Genomic DNA, 21772 nt, shown 5'->3' with positions numbered 1-21772 from the left:
TTTGCCACTGTATCAGCCTGCTCAGGATGCTGTAACAAAACATCACAGACTAGGTGGCTTAAACAACAAAAAGGTTTATTTTCTCACAGTTCTGGAGGCTAGAAGTCCAGGATCAAGGTGTGGCTAATTTGGTTTCTGATGAGAGCACTCTTCCTGGCTTGCAGACGGGTGCCTTCATGCTGTGTCCTCACGAGGCCTTTCCACTGTGCATGCATGGTGAGAAAGAGAGATGTCTGGTGTCTCTTCCTCTTCTTACTTAAAAGACACGAATCCTATAGGATTAGGGCCCTATCCTTGTGATTTCATTTAACATTAATTGCTTCCCTAAAGGCCCTATTGCCAAGTATAGTCACATTTGGATTAGGGTTTCAATGTATGAATTTGGGGGGGGGGGGAGGGGAGATACAGTTCAGTCTGTAACAGCCACTAACCTTCCATGTAATCTTAGCCAATTCAGTTCACCTCCCTGAGCAATCTCATTGCTATATCCTTTCTCATCAGTATGATATGAGGATTAAAGGCAATTACAGGCATGAAAGAACAGAAAAGTAATCAAAAATATTTAAAAAAAATAAGAGAGGATATCCTGGTCTTTTTTCCCTCTTTGTGCATTCTGGGAGCCAGTAAAGGATGCTGAATAAACACATGACAGAATGACCAACGCAAAAACAAAACTAAGCAATGGGAGAGAAAAATGATCAAGACACATGAGAGAACGAAAACAGAAAATTTTGCCTAGACCCAAGGATCCCTGCTGGGCAGATGATGGAATCAATTACAACAATGACGAGGAAAAGGCAAGATGAGGATGGCTGATATTCTGAGCACTTACCATGTTCCAAGGAACATGCAAAATGGTGCCTATATTTCTATTCACTTGGATTATTATTGAAGCAACACGGCAACCCTCTAAAGTAAGCACAATTAGATTAGGTCTCTTGAGAGACGAACCAAAAAACCTGACTGAGACATTTCAAGTCAATGAGAACAGAAGTCAGAGGTAGGAAAGAAAAATGATGAGACCACCTTGAAAGGAGACTCCATGCTGAATCTGAGTGAAAAAATGAGGGCAAAGGGAAAAACGAAGACCAGAAGAAGGCAAGAGATTTTTGCATAATGTCTTAAGGAATAGGAAGAAGAAAGAAGAGGAAGGGGAAAAGGGGGGAAAGAGATTGAGAAGGAGCAACAAGAGTAGTTGTGGTGGACCCAGCACCAGCGGACGTGGCAGCTGCAGCACCAGCAAGGCCGGCTTCATGGGCGTGTGGCCTGTACACGTGCCTCACGCGCAGAAGGGCTCTGTGCTTGGTTAACGCTCTGGTGTCATCAACATCTTGAAATTCCTAATTTTGGATCATTTTACACTGAGCCCCACACAGTATTACATGTGGTCCTAATGCTGTAGTATGAAAGCTTCCATGCGCTGAGTTTTCACTATGAAGCATGATGGAGATCGTTGCACATTTCCATAAGACGATGAATGAGCACAGACAGTAAGGACCCAGGAAGGGATGGGAAGAAGCTCAGTAGACTCCAGTGGCTGAGAGGCTGTGGAACAAAGAAAAGAAATAGCCAGCATAGTCTGTGAACACAACCCCCATGGTGGTCCCCCTTCTCCAGGGAGCTGCCCAGTGGTCACAAAGAGGAAGATACGCTTATGGTGCCTACACTGGTCAGCCTAGAGGAGGCATCCTTAGTAGCAGAAAGCTGGTGTTCCAGCGGCCATATCACAGAATGCCAGAATTCTGTAGTTCCTAGATTTTGCACTTACTGCTACTAAGCCCGTTATTTAACACACAGAAAATCCTGAAGACATCTTTCACTCTTCCATTCATTCATGCATCCAAACATTTTATGAACTCTCAGGAATGCCAGTTGCCCTGCTGGTTCTAAGAAAAAAGTAAAAATAAATAAGTTCATCTCTTCTTTCAGGAAGCTCTCAGTTAAGTATAACATATGCCCAAAATATAACGCAAGAAAGGGTTAAGTGCTGGGATGGAGTTAGCCCAGACACACCACAAGGCCCTGTGAATTGGCCCCGAGTGGCAAATGAATGGTGGAAAATTAGGGCTCGACTTCTAATCTCAGTCTCTTCATTCACACTGCAAGCATCTTCCAGGACATCTCAAAAAAACAGCCTCTCCTCATAGTCAGTGTCAGTCCTCTTGTTCCCTGCAATCTGCAAGTACTAAGTCACTTCCCCAAAGCTGTAGATGCACTGAGCTGGAAACCTCAGCTGAGAAAACACGTGCACACAGAAATCTCTGGTTGAATGGATGTGGGGAGAGCACATGGCGTGAAATGAGAACGAAATGTAAACTCCCACACGGTTGGACGGCGTCCTGTACTGTAAAACCCCAGCACCACCAAATCAATGCGGTAGCCCTCCACCTCACCAGTCTGGAACCAATCGAACCAGGAACAAGTTAAGCCCCTTGTTGAAAAAGCAAAAAATACAAATCAATTCAAAACAAAACACCGCATTCCTAAAGCCGTCTTCCTAGAAGTTGCTCTGGCCACTGCACTTTCTACCTCCCCACTCCCTAAGCTTTCATAAACACTTACCATTTCATAACAGTTACAGTTTTACACATGATTCCTAAGCTGCCAAAAATGTACAGTGTGCACAGCCCCGCCTGTTCCAACATGTTTTATAAACATAACAAGCTGTAGCAGCCACCCCAGATGTTTTCACAACTTATTTTTTTTTCATAATTTAAAATCTGTTCGACCTGATGTTTTTTGCTCCGTGCGCATTTCAACTGTAAAAAAGGAAACTGAAATATTATTCATGTGGTGCTATGCTGTTACACCTAATTTCTTCTCAAGTTCACACTAAACTGCCATGTCTCTAGGAACCTTAAAAAAGGCAACAGCTGAGAAAGTGAGGAAATATGTCAAGGACTTGTAAATAAACAGCTGGCTCCCAACATATGGATTTTCTTCTATATTTTTCAGGTGCCACAATCTCCCATCCGTATCTGCCAGCCCTGCAGCACACGGCATAATTCAACTGTAATTGATAATGTAAGGGCAGATGGAGAGGACTGTCAGCTCCTCCCTTGGATCTCTGGGGACGCTGCAGAAATCAAAGCAGATGGCCCAATTGCATCTTCTTTATGTGTTGCTGCAAGCTCCTCTGTCTGCAGGATAATGGATCATTACGGCCTGCTGTGTACAAACACCAATATGCTTTTAAATCTGGTTCTCAAGCTTATGAAAAAGCACTATATTTCATATTAATTTGTGAAGCTGCACTTAACAAGGTCCACTGTTGTTAATTTACGATTTGGAAGTGAGGGGGTGGGGGAGAAGTTCACATGGAGAGCTCGCCCCTGCCTCCTCCCCTCCCCCACCCGGGCTCTCTCTTAGCCCTACCGCCCCCAACCCTTGGTCCTGCCTCCCTTGCAGCCAGTGGCGGTCAGCTGAAGGGAACACAGTATACAGATCTGCTGCTCTGATATTCAACTGACGAACTGGATTCCAGCGGTCGGGGCCTTGCTGAGCACGCCCTTGTAGAGGAGGTTGGGTTTTAATGCCCTGTCAACGGCCTGGATAATGTAAAAGAGAAAAGTCTCAGAGCCACACTCTCTCTTGCCTCCATCCTCCTGCTTCTCCAGTGAGAAAAAAAGAAGACCAGGGGAGTAGGGTATCCACAGCCTTATTACAGTGTTCAGTGGGGAAGGCCCATGGCAACACTGCGAAATCAGAAAGGCATTCAATGGAACCCATGCATCCTCTTTGAAGACAATCTGAATCTTTGCCATTTCTTAACTGGCAAATATTTTTAACCCCCTACTGTGTGCTGGAAAATATCCTGGGTCCAGAGGAGACCAAGAAGAATACAAATGACCTCTACCTTTAGCAGCTCTCAGTTGTAGCTTTCTCAATTGAAAACTTTCAGAGAATGTGATCAAGGCGTGGAGCTCGTCCAAGGCTACAGGAGGAACACGATTGTGGAACAAGTAAATTCTTCTCAGAGACCCAGAATTTGTGGCCTAAGGAATAAGTAGGACTTGACCAGGTGACAGAATGTACAGAAGATGTTGGGGTCTTTGGGATGGAGAACCTTTGAAGAATCTTGAACTGGAAAATAGAAGAATTACAATCCTCCATTCCGGCCTAGGGCCTACCTTGTTCTTTGTCCAAGTCCAAAGAAGTCTTAAAAGCCAACTGCACATGTGTCCCTCTTCCTGAGATGCTAGTAACTAGGGACTTAAAGGATGGGTTGCAGCTCAAATGCCTACAAGGACCCAGCGGCTAACACCACTGTGGGCAGCTGTATGATACAGGGATGAGCAGAGGGCAAGGACTTGTGCAGACCACAAGAAACCCTTCTGCTGGCCAGGGAAAGCTGAGGCCTCCAGTTTCCAGTTCTTGCCTTCAGGTATTAAAAGCAGTTACTTCACATTCATTGCCTCAACTTTTTTCTCATGCAGCACCTCAAAGTCCTCCAAAGACCACAAAACAGAGAATTTCTATAGAAGAGCTGTGGGCTTGATTTGCATGTCTCCCTGTAGATCTGCCCCCTTCAGGGAAACTGTGAGTAAGGGGAGCAACAGAGGAGACCACTCCCTGAGCCAAGGTCAGGTCAATGCCATCCTTCACCTAGACACCAGAAACCAGCCTACACTCGCATTTTATTTGGATCTCACAATTTAAAACAATAATTTTCAAGTAGCAACAACTGACAAAATTTAAATATATGAAGATGTTACCTACAGAGCCCGATTCCTAGCTTCTCCTAAAAATTTGAAAGATCTGACAACCCCAGGCTGCATGAGGACATAGCAATCACTAATCATCTCTGGGAACTGAATATCACCAAGGCCCACCTGCCGCACTGTGGCCATGACCTCTGCGGACATGGTCTAAAGCCATCAGTTAGGGGAGCTTGTCAGCTCAGAACAAACGATTCTCGATCTCACCATTTTTCCAGGTGGAACTAGAAATCCCTGAAAAACAAGGCAGCTTTAATCACACAAGGCAAATATGTTTTCATTGGCCTTCAGATGATAAATAATACAAGTATCATTATTGTCACAGACAAAAAATATAAGTCACATATGGCAGCCCCAAAATGTGGTTTTTCTTACTAACATGAATTAATTATACAGTAATCCTAAGAGAGACAAGATGTTCATGTTCATTACCCCATTTGCTAATTTTTTTTTAGTCAACGTATAAAATAGTTCATGCTTTATCACTAAACAAGCTTGAGCCGAGATTGTATTCAATTGTCTACAGCCAGGCAGGGACTGGGTTACATCTCCCAGAATCGCAGCCTAGAAAAAGAAATGAGGAAAGCTAATCTCCTCAGATGAACTTGATAGTTAAGATTCCCAAGCTTTCCCCTCTAATCTTTTACTTTTAAACTTTAAATTTTTTCTTTCCTCCCTCCTTCCCTCCCTCCCTTCCTCCCTTTCCAGTAGCTGTGAGAGAGAACATCCTTGCCGTGTTCCTGATCTTAGTGGGAAAGCTCTGAGTTTCTCACCACTAAGTATGTTAGCAACTGAAGGCTTTTGGAGATATGATTTATCAAATCGAGGAAATTCCCTTCTATTAGGACTCTAGTGGGATTTTTTGTTTGTTTTTGCTTTCATGACTTTTTTAAGAGTAATTTTAAGTTCTCGGCAAAATTGAGGGGAAGGTACAGAGATTTCCCACATGCCTCCTGCCTCCATACATGCACAGCCTCCCCCACCATCAACATCCTGTCACCAGACTGGTACATTTGTTACAACTGATGAACCTGCCCTGACACAACATCAGCTCCCAAAGTCCATAGTTTACATTCGGGTTCACTCATTGTGTTGTGCATTCTGTGGGTTTGGGCAAATGTAATAAAATGGCTTGTATCCATCATTATAGTATCAAACAGAATACTTTCACTGTCCTAAAAGTCCCCTGTGTTCTGCCTGTTCATCCCTTCCCACCTCCCTATCCCTGGCAACCACTGATCTTTTTACTGTCTTCACAGTTTTACCTTTTCCAGAATATCATAGTTGGAATCATAAAATGTGCAGCCTTTTCAAATTGGCTTCTTTTCACTTAGTGATTTGCATTTAAGGTTTCTGCATGTCTTTTCATGGCTTGATAATGCGTTTCTTTTTAGCACGAAACAATATTCCATTGCCTGGATGTACCGCAGTTTATGTATCCATTCATCTCCTAAAGGACATCTTAGATGCTTTCAAGTTTTGGCAATTATGAATCAAGCTGCTATAAATATTCCTGTGCAGGTTTTTGTGTGGACATAAATTTTCAGTTCCTCTGAGTAAATACCAAGGAGTATGACTGCTAGATCATATGGTAAGAGTATGTTCAGTTTTGTAAGAAACCATCAAACTGTCTTCCAAAGTGGCTGCACCTTTTACATTCCCAACAGTTATGAATGGGAATTCCTGTTGCTCCACATCTAAGCCAGCACTGTCAGTCTTCCGGATTTTGGCCATTCTAACAGGTGTGCAGTGATTAAAATTGCTCTTTTCTTCTAGTCTTTTGTAATAAGCAAAAGTACAATTCCATGTGTACATGATGGTACTAACTCATCTCATGTCCTTTGATGTAAGGGAGATGATGCCAATTTCAGGATAACTCTGTCCACCTCATCTCCCACATTTATGGAAAAAGGGACACGGCTAGAGCCAACTCATCAGGCCCATATTGTGCAAAAGGCATTCATTCTATTAACCACTTTGGGTCTCAAAATTTATTCATTTGCCCATTAATTCATTCAACTCCCATATATCATTGGTCCACTGTGAGCCAGACTCCTTACTGCTCAACTATCTTTTTTAATGATGAATTGAATTTATCTGGTTTTAACACATGTTCATTGCTAGGCAGATATTTTATTCCCTCCCTTCTCCACTGTCTCCATTCCAGCTTCACAAGATAAGAAACGATGTGTAAATACGCCCACCTCAAGCAATGGAGAAGAGGGGTGGGTCTAAATGGAGTCTGGGAAGACCCCTAGAAGCAGATCCTAAAACAGATTTGGGAAGCTCCCTATGGTGTTTTCTCACAGAATTACAAGGGGAAACCCAACTGGCAGCTCAGCTACCACATCATGAGGATAAAATAGTTCGTGTATCTTGCAGCTGGCCTGTGTTTTCTTTAAGGGCCATGCAGCAATATATAATAAGCATAGTCTTTGAGATCAGTAAGACCTGAGTTCAAATCTTGGGTCTGTACTTACTTGTTGTGTGATCGTGTGTGTTGTTCAATTTCTCTGGATCTCCATAAAATAAAATAATTACTACACTGTAAAGTTATTTATGAAGAAATAAAATAAGGCTGAAAACACACACACCACCTAGGCACATAGTAAGTGTCATCTGTGATCATTCCCATGTCTTCAGGGACCAAGTCTCCTTTGTCCACGGTCCCCAATATTCACAGTGCTCAGAGAGTATGTTTTAAACTAGAAGGATCTTTGCCTTACCTAACCTCCCATTTGGGTTGGTCCCCTTTCAAGGAGAATTAAAGATGTCAGTGCTTCCTTTAATACCATCTTAGTGTCTCTAGTGCCTTTCCCCAAACATTAGAATCAGGGCTAATGTTTGGTCCTTAAATGCAAGGATTTTCAAGCCAAAAAATCCAAACAAAGCCGCAAGAGACTGAGCTTTGTGGTTGAGGGCCTCAGTTTGCAATTTGGGGGTATAAATTACAGCATCGTTTGGCAAATGTGGGATGATTTCAAGTTATCTTAGCTAAAGATCTCCTGGGGCTCAGGGAGAAGCTAGAGGTCCTGACACTAGGCAGACCATGGAATCTCTGAAACCCACCCCCGCAGGCATCCTCTGTACAGGATGGGTTTGAAGCCTCACAGTGATAACTGCATGAGACACTTCCAAATGCTCTGTGAAAGTGAGTGCATGTTTACCAAGAGCTTGGAAGGGCCTTGCTGAGATTCTATTAGCATCTTGCCAGAAAGAATATGTACGTGGGTGATTTGAAGTGTCTCACTTCCTTCTAAAACCGTCCTTCACTTTCCCTGCCCATCAAATGAGACGTCATTATCCCAACTCCCAGAGAATGTCTTGAAGGTAAGTTGAGACCCATAAGTAAGAAAGAGTTCTAAAAAGCCACATACATGAAATCGCTCCAGTATTACAGGTGAAGCAGTAGGGCAGCATTTCAAAGAACACGGGCTACAGAGTGGAAAAAAAGAGGTCTGAGCCACTTGTGTGCCGAAAAACGCAAATAACAACTGTCTACAGCAGAGCTGTGAGAACAAAGTGAGATATGTTGGCAAAGTGCTTAGCACAGTATCTGGCAAATAGTATGTACATGATGGTGACTAATAATAACAATATTAATGGCAGAATAGTAATAGTAATTAATGCATATTGAACCTTTTCCATGTTCAGGTTTGGCATCAAATATTCTGCATGTTTTATTCCCTTTATTCCTCATAACTACCCTGAGGTTTGTGCTATTATTATCTCAGCTTTACAGGGTAGGAAACTGAGGCCCGGGATAATGAAATTATTTGCCCAGATGCAAATCAGAATGCTACAGTGAGAGCCATCATTTCTCATCCTCACTGTCAGACCTAGCGTGTAGCTTGCGTGCCATCTAGCCCCTTCCCTGTGCCTACACATACTCCCTTTGTAACACCTGCTATAGAGCCAAATCATTCCAACTTTCCTTGAATGATCCTGATGATGGAAACCTCACTACTGAGAATGTCCATCCAGTGGCAAAACTCTATAACCCTAACATTCCTTAAATGGCTCTAGGAGTTTTCTGCCATTTGGGATCATCAAAAACATGGAAAGACTAAGGAGTAGTCACATTGGAAGAGACTAAGGAAAAATAACAACAAAATGTAATGTGGGACCTGGACTGGATCCCAGAAGAGAAAAAGAACACTGGAGATAGACTGGTGAGATTCACACAGGGCCTGCCATGTAGTTAATAGCACTGTACCCAAGTTAATTTCTTGTTTTGATCATTTAAGTACGATTATGTAAGATGTTAACATTAAGGGAAGCTGGGTGACGGGTATACAGAACCTCTCTATTTTTGCAACTTTTCTGTAAATTGAAAATTAGCTCAAACTAAAAAATTTTAAAAAAATGTCCAAGATACAAAGGAAATTTGAATAAATACTGAGAAAAGAGATAAATGTTTCTTTAGAAGGAGAAGGGACACATAGGGTGTTCTTGGGGTGTGCTTGACACAGAACTTACATCAGAAGGAAGCACTGACAGCAGTAGCAAGCTGACTTGTGGGGGCCCTCCTGGCTTGGAGATGCAATTGTTCTGACATCAGAATTTCCTCTCCTTGAACCCACTCATTCTTTATCCACACTAATCCGCCTCAGCTTCCCCACCCCTGACTCAGCTTCCCCACCCCTGACTCAGCTTCCCCACCCATGACTCAGATACCTCCAGCCTCAGTAAACCAGAGAAGCATAAGAAACTCAGAGCTGGTTACAAAGCCCTCCCACCGTAGAAAACCTCAGTCTACCTTCTGGAGCTCATTAACCCTGAGAGAACTGATGCGTGTAGCCACCATGAGAGCAGGGCTGTATTTTGGTCACCACGGGAGCTGACCACAGTAATCACAGAACTCTGTAAAAGTCCATTAATAAATATACAGATAGGTGGACAGGTGGCGGGATAGTCAGTAACTTGCCATGAACTAGTCCCTCTGGGCCTAACAAATTCAAGGTTTAAGATGAACTTTGAAAAGAGCTTCATAATGAAGTTATATAAATTACATGCATAAGGCGTATTTTAAACTGAATATACAATTGCATCTGAAATTTGCTGTAAATTGATATCTACGTGACATTTTAGGGGTTAAATCCTTTTGCAACAGGCCATAGCTATACATTACAGTGCAACGAAAAAGACATTTTTAATGAGGGCTCCTGAGTTACCCCCTTCAAATAAAACTAGGAAGCAAGTATTTGATTATCTTCAATTTTCTATCCTTTCGAAACTCAGATCAGATGCTATCACTTCCCTGTTCAAATCTCCCCATTCTCTCGTTATACATTTATTTGGCATTGTTTGTCTCTACCACTTGGAATCAAATTCCATGAGAAAAGAATTACATGACTTTGGTAAGTGCCACACCTCATGAGTAAAGGACAGTTTCTTGCACAGAATAGTTGCTTGATAAACACTGATCAAGTAGAGGACTATTTTTCATTTATGAGCAGTTCCTAACAGTTAATAAGGTCCCATCACAAATCTGATCTGTGTCCCCAGCAGCCCAAAGAGGTGCTTGGAAATGGAGGCACTAAGAGATTAGGCCAAAGTCACACAGCCGACACAGAGCAGTCTGGATTCCCACTCAGAGCTTTGGACCCCACAATGCTGGCGGCTTCCCTCAAATATCATCATGTAAGGCCACCATAACTAAGTCCTGCTCTACTTCCAGTACCCCTCCCAGCTACCTCATTAGGTGGGTGCTAATCGCAGCCAGACCCCAGGGCCCCCTCTTTCCCCCTTGCATGTTTGTCAAAATGTGCCTTTGAGGAATGAGCAGGCCGAGCTGGTTTCCTTTTTCCCGGCCACGTAGAAAAGGGCCCTGCCTTCTTTCACAGGCTTTCGCTGGAAAGCCGGCATCATTTCAATAAGTGCATTAGAACAATCCCAGGACACTGCATATCGTATTGTCTCGTCTCCCTGGAGAAGAATGCCCTCTATTCTTAACCCTGCTTCATTCTCATAGTTGCCCTGCTCAATGGGATTTATTAAGGCAATTTATCACAGATGAATCGGTATCTAAGCAGAGTCTAATAGGCAGAGACTCACTTTTTTTCAAGTCAACAGATTCAGTGGTCATTTCCTTAATCGGCACTGATTCAGCCACTTCTGAAGAGTAGGTCAGGGCACTCCTTGAAAACTTCTCAGATTAGAAGAAAAGTCAGAACCACCCCTGACTGAAAAAAGAATTCTAGGATTAGGGGGATGTATCTGTTCTCTTCTACCTCCCCTTCCGCCATCAGCTTATAGCCTCTGATGAAGAGGCAGTGCCAGAGCGTGGGGAACAAGAAGGTATCAATGGGTCTCTTTAACCAGCTGTCACTGGGGCAGCACTAGAAGGCTGTGGTCCAATCACCCATCTTTGCTTTTAAATTAGCACCACCCTATAAACTTCTATCACCATAAAGTTGCACAGTGATTCCCCACACATTGTTTCATGGCCTTTGCACAAGGTTCCCACTCAGACATCACTGTCTTCAGTTCATAGCTGGGGAAACTGAGACATGAAGAGATGAAATGGCTTTCCCATGGATGAAGGGGATGGGCCAAGAATGAAAGACAGGGTGTCTTAGTCTGTTTGGGCTGCTATAACAAAATACCACAGAATGAGTGGCTTGTAAACAACAGAAATTTATTTCTTACAGTTCTGCAGGTTGGAAGTCCAAGATTAAAGTGCCAGCATGGTCCAAATACAGTCACATTCCGGTGATGGTCCTCTTTCTGGTTCATAGAGGACACTTTCTTGCTGTGTCCTGACATGATAGAAAAGGCTAAGGAACTCTGTGGGGTCTCTTTTATAAGGGCACTAATCCCATTAATGAGGGTTCCACTCATATGACCTAATCACTGCTCAAAGGCCCTACCTACTAATACCATCATCACCTTTTGAGGGGTTAGGATTTCAACATCTGAATTTCGAGCAGACACAAACATTCAGACCACAGCAGAGCGCATGAGCTCTGGAAGCAGACTGCTAGCATTACTACCCTGGGTGCTGTGTTCCCTAGCTCTGTGACCATGGGCTTTTAAGTCATCGGTACTTAAAACCTCCATGCCTCATTTTTATTGTCAGCAAAATGGGAATAGTAACAGTATCTAGCTCAAACAAAACAGCTTATATAAAGAGCTCAGTATAGAATCTGGAACACAGAAAGCAGTCAGCAAACACTGGCTTTCGCTGCTCTTATTGTTAGTACTGAGAGTACAGTATTCTCTCTGGGTAACTGGCTCTGAGTGAATGTGGTTATAGACTTAAACATCTACACGAATCCATATGAGATGCTCAGCTCACTTGTCTGAGGGTGTACTGGGTGTGATCCAGTTGAGAGTATTCTTATTCTTATTCTATTAATAATCAAATGAGGCTACAGTTTTGCTCAGTGGTACTTCTCCATCATTTCTGTGGAACAACCTTATAGGTGATCTCCCCTTCTTATGTGATAGTTGAGAAACTAAACTCTCCGAATCTTAAAACACAGTTTCTTTTTTTTTTAATAAATATATTTATTTACTTATTTATTTGGCTGCGATGGGTCTTCACTGCTGCACGCAGGCTTTCTCTAGTTGCAGCGAGCGGGGGCCACTCTTCTGTGTGGTGCGCAGGCTTCTCAGTGCAGTGACTTCTCTTGTTGCGGAGCACGGGCTCTAGGCGCATGGGCTTCAATCGTTGTGGCACACGGGCTCAGTAGCTGTGGTTTGCGGGCTCTAGAGCTCAGGCTCAGCAGTTGCGGCGCAGGGCTTAGCTGCTCCGTGGCATGTGAGATCTTCCCAGACCAGGGATCCAACCTGCGTCCCCTGCATTGGCAGGCAGATTCTTAACCACTGCGCCACCAGGGAAGTCCCGAACACAGTTTCTTTTCACAGAATTTCTTTCACAGAAAAGCAAAATAATCCACTTGCGATGGAGAGGAGTAGAATCAAGCACGTGCTCTCTTTATATCCAGTCATTGAAAAGCAGCATACAACTACATTTGGCATGCTGCTTTATTACATCCTATAGGTTATGTAGAGTGTGTGTGCATTTCACGTTGACACACCCATATTACTACAGAGCTGTGTCACAATACCTTGATTTCTGTGCTTCCTTATTGGGCAATTTACAACAGTTCCAGGGGTAATTTTGACCATTCACAATTTTCACCAGTCTCTTGCACCCACCTAACCTCTACCTAAGGTTGTATTCTATATCCCACTGTTTTTGAAATGCCACTGTGTCCTGACAAGAGCAAGACAGTGTAAGATGGTTGATGGTCGGCCGTCTTATTTCACAGATGGAAAAACAAGCCCAGAGAAAAGTCCCCCTCTCCTCCATCCATGATGATATAACACGTCCGTAAAACCAAGAGAACGCCGAGGTGAGCCGACACAAGAAAATGGCCAGTGACTCCAACACTCACAAATGAGATACATTGGCTGTTCATTTTCTAATGTAAATTCTAGAAGGGAACCAGGGAAGGAGGAGGCGGCAAGAGAACAAATTGGATGTAAGCAGAACCACATTTAAGATAAACTGTGAATGGTTAATAGGGTCAGTCACCCAAGCAGCAGCCAGACCTGGAATTTTCCACGCTTCCTCCCTGCCCAGCATTCACTAGAGACCATATGTGCATTTGTCTCTAGTTGAGGAACCAGTTCCTGGTGCTGAAAGGCAGGGGAAGTAACAGGAACCACCTTCCACTCTAAAACTGGCATGCCTTTAAAGGGAATACTCCAGAGTAAGGGAGGGACTCAGCTTCAAGAGAGATGATAATAACAACACCCCCATCAGCAGTGCCAAGAAGTATGGAAGGTTAATGGCCAGCACAAGTTAAGGTTTTTGAATATGACACCTATTAAATATTCACAACTATCTTTGAGATAAACATGGTCATAAGTCTTATTTCAGAGATGAGGAAACTGAGATTCCAAGGGGTCAAGATACTGACCTAAGATCACCCAACTAAGAGAAGAAAGAGCTGGGTGTGCAGCACATTAGCCCCAAAGCACTGTCAGGCACTATACCAGCACTCCCTTAGAATGTTTGAAAATATTTTAAAATTTAATTTGATTTTTAATTATTTTGCATGTGCCTCATAGGTTACAAATCACTTTCAGAGATGAACATTCTCATGTTAAAGAGAGGAACATGATAAAGAAGGTTCAGGTCAGTACGTAGAAGAACAGTTCCAAAGGAGTGAGGTTCAAGATCCGATAAGTAAGTGTGTGACTTCAACTCCAAGCCGCACGTCATTCTCCTCCCCCAAGACACCCACCCACACCCACCTCCAGAGGCAGGAAAAGAAGGGTGAGTGTGCAAAGCGGCTTCAACCGAGGTTTCTTAGATTCATGTCCATCTGAATGGAGCGACTTCCCTGCTGTGCTGGAGGAAAGACAGAGAGGGAGGAGGGGGTAGACAAGATCAGTGGGGCAGGGCTCCTGGACCCAGCTTCTCTGCCCAGGCCCGGCCCCTGACAAGCGCCCAGCAGCCGCCGAGCTCCCTGCGTGAACTGCCACAAGACAGTGAGCACGTTCTCACAGTCTCTGATTCCACCTCCCGCCCCGAAGTTAATATAAAACCACCTCACTTGGACATATTGTACTTCTCCATGGAAATAAGGGATTCTGTGTGAATACAGTCACGGCTGCAAAAGCTCTCTTTTTTTAAGCTTCATTGACTATCAGGATATTCAAGCCCTGGAGTGGCAATGGAATCCTTGTGGGGAAAACTCAATTAAATCCGCTGCAGAATGCACACAGAACAAGAAGGAGGGAAAAGAACAAGAGCCGGGGGGCGGGGGTGGGGGGGGAGGCATTTCTTTTGAATAATAAAGCTCCAGATTTAAAATTAGACTGTACAATAACAGCCCCTAATTCCTGGAAACCCAGATGGGGAACTAAATACATAATATATGGAGAGGAATTTATTTTCACAGACTTTGAGGATGTAATACAGCTTTTGGCACTTTCACACAGCCTTGGCCGATGTTTCTGACAAGTGGAAGAGGCTGTTAACCACCTTTTCATGGAAAACATACCTCCATCTCAAGTCAGAGGTTAAGTTATTCTCTGGCCAAAAGAAGCAATCCATCATGCTTCATTACGGGCAGATCTCACAGTGAATAGCATTTGGCAGAGATGGATAACTTAATATGACTGCATTCGGCAGCGCTGTTAACGGATCTGTCATCTCCAAGACTGGTCCAAGTGGTCAGGCGCCACTTGAGGTTCTGGACAAAATTCTGGCTACTGCCAGGGAGGGAGCAATGTGGCTGCTCACCTCACACCTGAACAGCAACCACAACGCCAAGAACCACCGCGTATCGATTCAAGCACCTACTACGTGCCAGGCTGCTGAGTAGACACTGTGCAGGTCTTTCAAGTCCTTGGTTAAATTTATTGATTGATTCTTGGCTCCACCACTTATAAACTGTGTGACTGTGGGTAGGTAACAACCTCTAGCTCAGTTTCTTTGTGTATCAAAACGAGGACAACAATAACACCTACCATAGGGCCATAATGCACGCGGGGCCCCTGAGACAGTGACAGGAGCACAGTAAATGCTTAACAAGCGCCAGCAGTTATTACGGTAACTGTCTCAACCAGGGCTCGGACCGAGGTGAGAGAGAGTCCTCTGGGGTGCAGTGTTTAAGGAGCACTCACTTTCAGGGTCACACATCAGTGCCTCTGTAATTGTTTTACCCTGGATGTCTAGCTGGCTTCAACCTAGTCCCTGTCCAGATCTCAGGTTCACAGATGTAGAAATAAAGCTCAGGGAAGTGAAATAACTTGCTGGACCTCCACCCAGTCCAGTCCACACACAACGCGGATTCACAATCTGTCTGTCCCACTATATACTGTTGTTGCACCACATCGCACTGCCTGAAAAGCAGTATGCAAGTCAACCGTCAAGTTCCACATTTTGGCCAGTGTCATGAGCGAAAAAACAATCAGATCGGATGGAAATGCTGGCCTGAATAGGTGGGTTACTCCTTGGGACCCAGAGAACAGAGACAAGCACCCCAACAGTAAGAGGCCTCTGCTGAGTCTCTTTCAGGACCCAATTTAGGTGCTAAATAATGCAAAACTGCTCACCCTTGAAAAGTGGCCAGAGTAATAAGAACTGCATCTCACTGGTCAGAGGGAAAAAAAGAAGAGATACATGATTCTCTAGCAAAACCTTCCTTATCAGCTCTGTTGGGGGAAGGAAAAAAACAAGGCAAATAAATGACAAAAGCAGAGGAACCATCCATCACGCCGTTGTTGGTCTGCCAGGCCCGGCTGCAGGCGTGCAACTCACGGGCCACCCTTCGGCTCCAAGGAGCTATGCGCAGCCCAGCTCCAGGCAGGAGAGAGGACGGTGAGCGTGGCTGCACATCAGAACCTCGGATCCTCCTTGCAGCTCTGCCACTCACTGTCTCTGTGACTTTGGCTAACTGGCTAAACTCCTCTGAGTTTCCTAATCTCCAGCACAGGGCCCTTCATGCACAGTCTCCGAATTCCTTTCCAGCTCCAAACTCTCCAAGCCCCATGAGCACTGAATTGTATGAGCCAAAAGAATGTTCTGAAATAGCATCTCCTCTCAAAGCATCCTTGTATCGTCTGGAAAACATTCTAGATCCTTCACATCTGATGTCTTGTCACTGTTATTTTTTGTGGTTGATCAGTGAAATAAATAGACACATTTTAAATTGCTGCAATGAGGAATTTTATCCTTTCAATGTAATTCTCTGAGTGTTTTGAGTCGTATTAGCAAGCCTTATCTACGTAAGATGTTCCCATACCCTAAAGCTTTGTCACAGGCATCACCTCTCTCGCCCTTACAGCCTCCACTTGGCAACTGAAGAATTGAGATTAGAATCATGTAGTGACTTCGTTTGTTCGTCCATTCATTCGTCCATCCATCCATCCACTCAGCACACATTATTGTGGGTCTTCTAGGCATCAGATTCTGTGCAAGGGGCCAGAAACTCAGAGATCGATAAAATGGAGTCTATACTCTGAGAGACGCCGTGTATTGAGGACACTGAGCACAAAAATTTTGGTGGAACTTAGTCCAGGTTCCGCGTTAGCTGGTCATAAGCCCTTTGACCTTGGGCCGCTTATTTTAATCTCTCTGAAACTCAAGTTACTTTTCTACAAAATGGGATGCTATCTACCAGTGGAGAGCAAGTGTGGATTAGATGAGCTAACAGTGTCAAGCACCTACCACAAGACCTGGGATACAGGCAGTATAAATGGCCTCCTTATGTGCCTCAAGAACATTCTGAGTTGATGGCTGGGCCAAGCATGGAGAACTGTTATTTCTGTCGGATTATTTTTTTGTTTCTTTTGCAGAGGGCAGATCTCCCACGTGCTGATGATCTTGTGGCAGCCACGAGATGGGGAGCGGACCGCCTGCACAGCTCCCCGCGGAGGCAGCGAAGTTGGGGAACGGTGCTTCCAGTTCCAGGCTTGGCAATGAACCTCAGGAACACTCACCAAGTCATATTTCTAAAACATCCCTTTCCTTCCCAAATCTAAGGAAATGCTATATCCCTTGGCCACACAACCCAAATAATCTCAGCAACCCCCAGTGCGCGGTTCAGACACGCTGCCCAACACACAGATGTCCTTCTTCCCCTCCACGTGCCAAGCCCCAGGGTTAGCCCAACCCAGCCGGGAATCCCCAGCCCAACCCGCCACAAGCTGCTCAGCCCTGAGAGCCAGCCCTTGAGGCAGCTCAGGGCACCAGGCCGGGGCAGTCTGGAAAAGTCATTGTGGAGGAAATCCCAGACACAAGGCGCCCTGTCACCCTAGTGAGGGGGACACTCACCAGAAGGGATGGCGGCGATCCCCTCCTGCAATCTGAGCACTGGCGGCCAGCAACTCGGCACAGAAGGTTTTGTCATCTGGACTGTAATAAACCCCACTTCCTGAACTCCACGCTCCTCCGGGTTCTGAATCCACCACTGCACCCGGCCCTGCATGTCCCCCTGCCCTGTCAGGGCCCAGCGCACCTGCAGCTGCCATGTGGAGGCCTCAGGTGCCACTCACGTGCACTAATGAAAAGTGCCCTCTGGCCACCTTGAAGGATGGGGGATGGGTCCCAGCTAAGGCAGTGGGTCTCAACCTTGGCTGCACTCCAGAATCCCCTGGGAACGCTCCCAATCCTGATGACCAGGCTGCAGACCAGACCAACTAAACTAGAATCGCCGCGGGTGGCACCCAGGCATCAGGATTTTTTTTAAGTTGGCCAAATGATTCCAGTGTGCAGCAAAGTTTAAGAAGTAGTACTGGTGGGGGGGGCTTGGCGGGGGCGTCAAGGAAGGGAGGGAAGATGGGGATATGTGTATAAAAACGGATGATTGAACCTGGTGTACCCCCCAAAAAAATAAATAAATAAATAAATAAATAAATAAAAAAAAGAAGTAGTACTGGGACTTCCCTGGTGGCGCAGTGGTTAACAATCTGCTTGCCAAGGCAGGAGACACGGGTTCGATCCCTGTTCCGGAAAGATCCCACATGCCGTGGAGCAAGTAAGCCCCTGCGCCACAACTGCTCCAACTACTGAAGCCCCCGTGCCTAGAGCCAGAAAGGAAGGAAGGAAGGAAGGAAGGAAGGAGGAAAGAAAGAAAGAAAAAGAAAGAAAGAAGCTGTATAAAATAAAAATGAAATAAAAAATACAAAATTAAGAAAAAAAGAACTAGTACTTATGCTGGGCTGGGACTCCAGAGGGCGTCCCTTCCTTCCTCTTTTCCTCCCTCTTTCCCCCCTCCCTTGCTTCCTTGTTTCTTCCTTCCTCTCTCACCTCCTTCCTTCACTACTTACTAAAGCAGCAAATTCTGTGGTTAAAGCCAAGGTTTACAGTCAAACCATTCTTGCTTTGAATTCCGGCTTTGCTGCCACAAACTGTGCGAGTCAAGGCACAGTACTTCACCCCTCTGAGGTTCAGCGTTCTCATTCTATAAAACAGGGAAAATAAAAGGACTTCCCCCAGAGAATTCTCGTAAGGATTAAATATCACAGAAAAATTGTTTAATACAGCACCTAGCAATTAGTATGTGCTCAGTAAACGTGCGCTGTTTTTCTTCTAGTTACTATTGTAATTTTCCAAGAGCTATGCTAGATGCTGGCAACACAAAGGAAACAATACCGTGTGATGTCCACCCTCACACAACTAACTCTCCTCCCTCTCAGCTCCTAGGGGGACTATGGCCCCCCATCACTGACCAGGACAGGGTGGACAGAGATTTCTCTTGTTTTCATTATTTCATACATTTTTTATTCTGGCAAAATTTTTTTAAAGATATACTATTCAACGTCCCATAGGTTGCAAAGAAGTGGATAGTCTAAGATGTGTGAGAATACAAAATAGTAACAGTTAATAGCCATTACACACTGAGCATCCTCAATGTGACAGGCACAGTTCCATCATGGCACAAGCACACAGGGGCACCTATCAGAGAAGTACAGTACTGAATGGGATCTCATCATAGGCTCACCTGCCAACAGGAGATGATGCTACTGATATTTACATTTTGCAGATGAGGACTCCGAGGCTCAGAGTGGTTAACTATCTTGCCCAGGGTAACAGGGGTAGATGCAAACCCAAGTTTGTAAGCTCTGCGTTGCTCTGCTTCCAGAATGGATGTGGATGTGGGGTATGTTGACAAGGGGATTCTGAGTTTGGGCCAGAACGAGGAGGACAAAGCAGTTCCTCCAACCTGGAGGACTTTAGGGGGAAGGACAATGCCAAATGGGGGTGAGGGTAGGGTGCTGAGGGACCAAGAACAGAGGAGGATAAATGTGACACGCGAGGGAGAAGAAAGAGGGGTTTGGATGAATTCAGGAGTTGGAGAACAGGTGGAAGCCACCCAGTGGTGAGCGAACAGTGAGTCCCTTTAAAGGGTCCAGGGCAGATGGAAGGTTCCCAATCGACAGAAATCCTGGCCAAGTCCAGTGATCTTGGTGTTTAACTTAAATTCTGCTTTAACTCAAGGCTCTGCCACCTATGATGATGTAATCTCTCTGGGCCTCAGCTTCCTCATCTGTAAAATGGAGCTAATAATGCACCTCCCTTGGTGGGTTGCTATGAGGATAAAATGGTACCATGCCTGTTAAACACTTAGAATGGTACTTCCCACATACTAAACACGAGAATCAGCCACTATCAATGAAGGATGCCATCGTGTCCTTAGGAACTGCTCTTTCTCAGCCCTGACCTGACTGTTGGTAGATTTCCCACGGTAGCCAAGTTCACTTTTGCTCTTCTGCCAGAGCTGGTTATGTGTTATTTGTTTTGTAGGGTATTTGCTTTCCAATATTTTTACTAAGTAGGACAGCTATATCAATGATGTCTGCTGCTTTATTGGTTGCTAACTGCTGGGGCATAATTGTTGCAACGTTATTCGGTATTCCTATAATTCTCTGCAGCCAATCAAGGTGGCCAATTCTCTAACTACAGCCCCGTGATTCTCAGTCACCAACATCCAAACACTTAGAGTGCTCAGTCTACAAGAACTCTTTTCAGGGGACTTCCCTGGTGGCACAGTGGTCAAGAGTCTGCCTGCTAACGCTGGGGACACGGGTTCAATCCCTGGTCCAGGAAGACCACACATGCCGCGGACGAAGCCCACGTGCCACAGCTACTGAGCCTATGCTCTAGAGCTCAGAAGCCAGAACTACTGAAGCCTGTGTGCCTAGAGCCCGTGCTCTGCGACAAGAGAAGCCACTGCAATGAGAAGCCCGCACACCACAATGAAGAGTAGCCCCCACTCACTGCAACTAGGGAAAGCCTGATCACAGCAATGAAGACCCAACGCAGCCAAAAATAAATATATATATATATATATATACATAAAAAGACAGCCTACAGAATGGAAGAAAATTTTTTTAAAAAAGCCCTTTTCAGCACTTTTACAAGAAAGGGCTTAACTGATGAAGGCAAGAAAGTCATGTCAGGAAATAATTTTAAAGATAATTTTACAGTATATACAAATATATAAAATAATAAATATGTTATAATTACAGCAATGTGTATATTTTTTGAAAGCAGTTTTTAAGACCTTTACACATTCCACTCAGTCTCTAGCTGGAGAAGAGCTGGGATTTGTAATGATCATAATTCTGAGGCCCAGACAGATCTCAAAAGGCCTTTGCAAACATCAGACGATAATTGTACTCGGCCTAGTTTTGGCACTGCAAACATATGACAGTATTTGAAAGTTTTCTGAAACCTGTAACCCATTCTGTCCTTTCCACAAGACAGGGAATCAAAATAGTCAATCCACTAAAATCACGGAAGATAATGATAGCCTTGGAAGCACTTTGTGTGCGGCAACATACAAAGTTAAGCTATTATCAGCAGTAAATCTATGATCTTAATCAGACGACATCACTTCTTTCCTCCCATTTTTCTTAGAGTAAAACCTACACCTTCACTTTGACCTCTAAGGCCCTGCATTCCCAGTCCTACCCACCGGCCTCCAGCTTCCTCTCTCCCATCTGGTCCCACTCCTTCGCCCTGCTACAGCCCCCTGGCCTTCTTCAGCTCCTCAAACACACATCATGGTCCCCAGCTCAGGGCCCCGGCCCTTGCTACTCTCTCTGCCTGCGCCTCTTCCCTCAGCCCTTCCCGTGGCTGCTTCCTTCTCAGCTGTAGGTCCCACCTTTAGCATTGTCTCCGTAACGAACGCTTCCTGAACAGCTAGATGCCATCCTCAAACTAAGTATCACGTTATTTTCCCTTTTATCTTGAATAACCATTATCACCGCCTAGTTTCATTTTGTTAATTAATTCAACTGTCAGTCTTTGTCCAGAATGTAAGGTTCTGTGAGGACAACCATGGTACCCCCAACACCTGTGACAAAGATGGTCCATAATAGGTACCCCATGAACAGCTGTTGGACAAAGTACATGAATGAATGAATACCATTTTCTGCTCCTTTATTTCCATCTTTTTCCATCTACTTTTGCTTTATCCAATATATATAACTATTCTTATCTATAACTGCCCTATTTTGTATCACCGCAATGTATTCTATTACCATCATTGCCACTGGTGCTCAGTCAACTGTATTTATCGAAC

This window comes from Hippopotamus amphibius, chromosome 16 (assembly GCF_030028045.1).
Source record: "Hippopotamus amphibius kiboko isolate mHipAmp2 chromosome 16, mHipAmp2.hap2, whole genome shotgun sequence".
NCBI lineage: Eukaryota > Metazoa > Chordata > Mammalia > Artiodactyla > Hippopotamidae > Hippopotamus > Hippopotamus amphibius.
The sequence above is the reverse complement of the archived record's forward strand: the minus strand, read 5'-3'. Positions refer to the sequence as shown.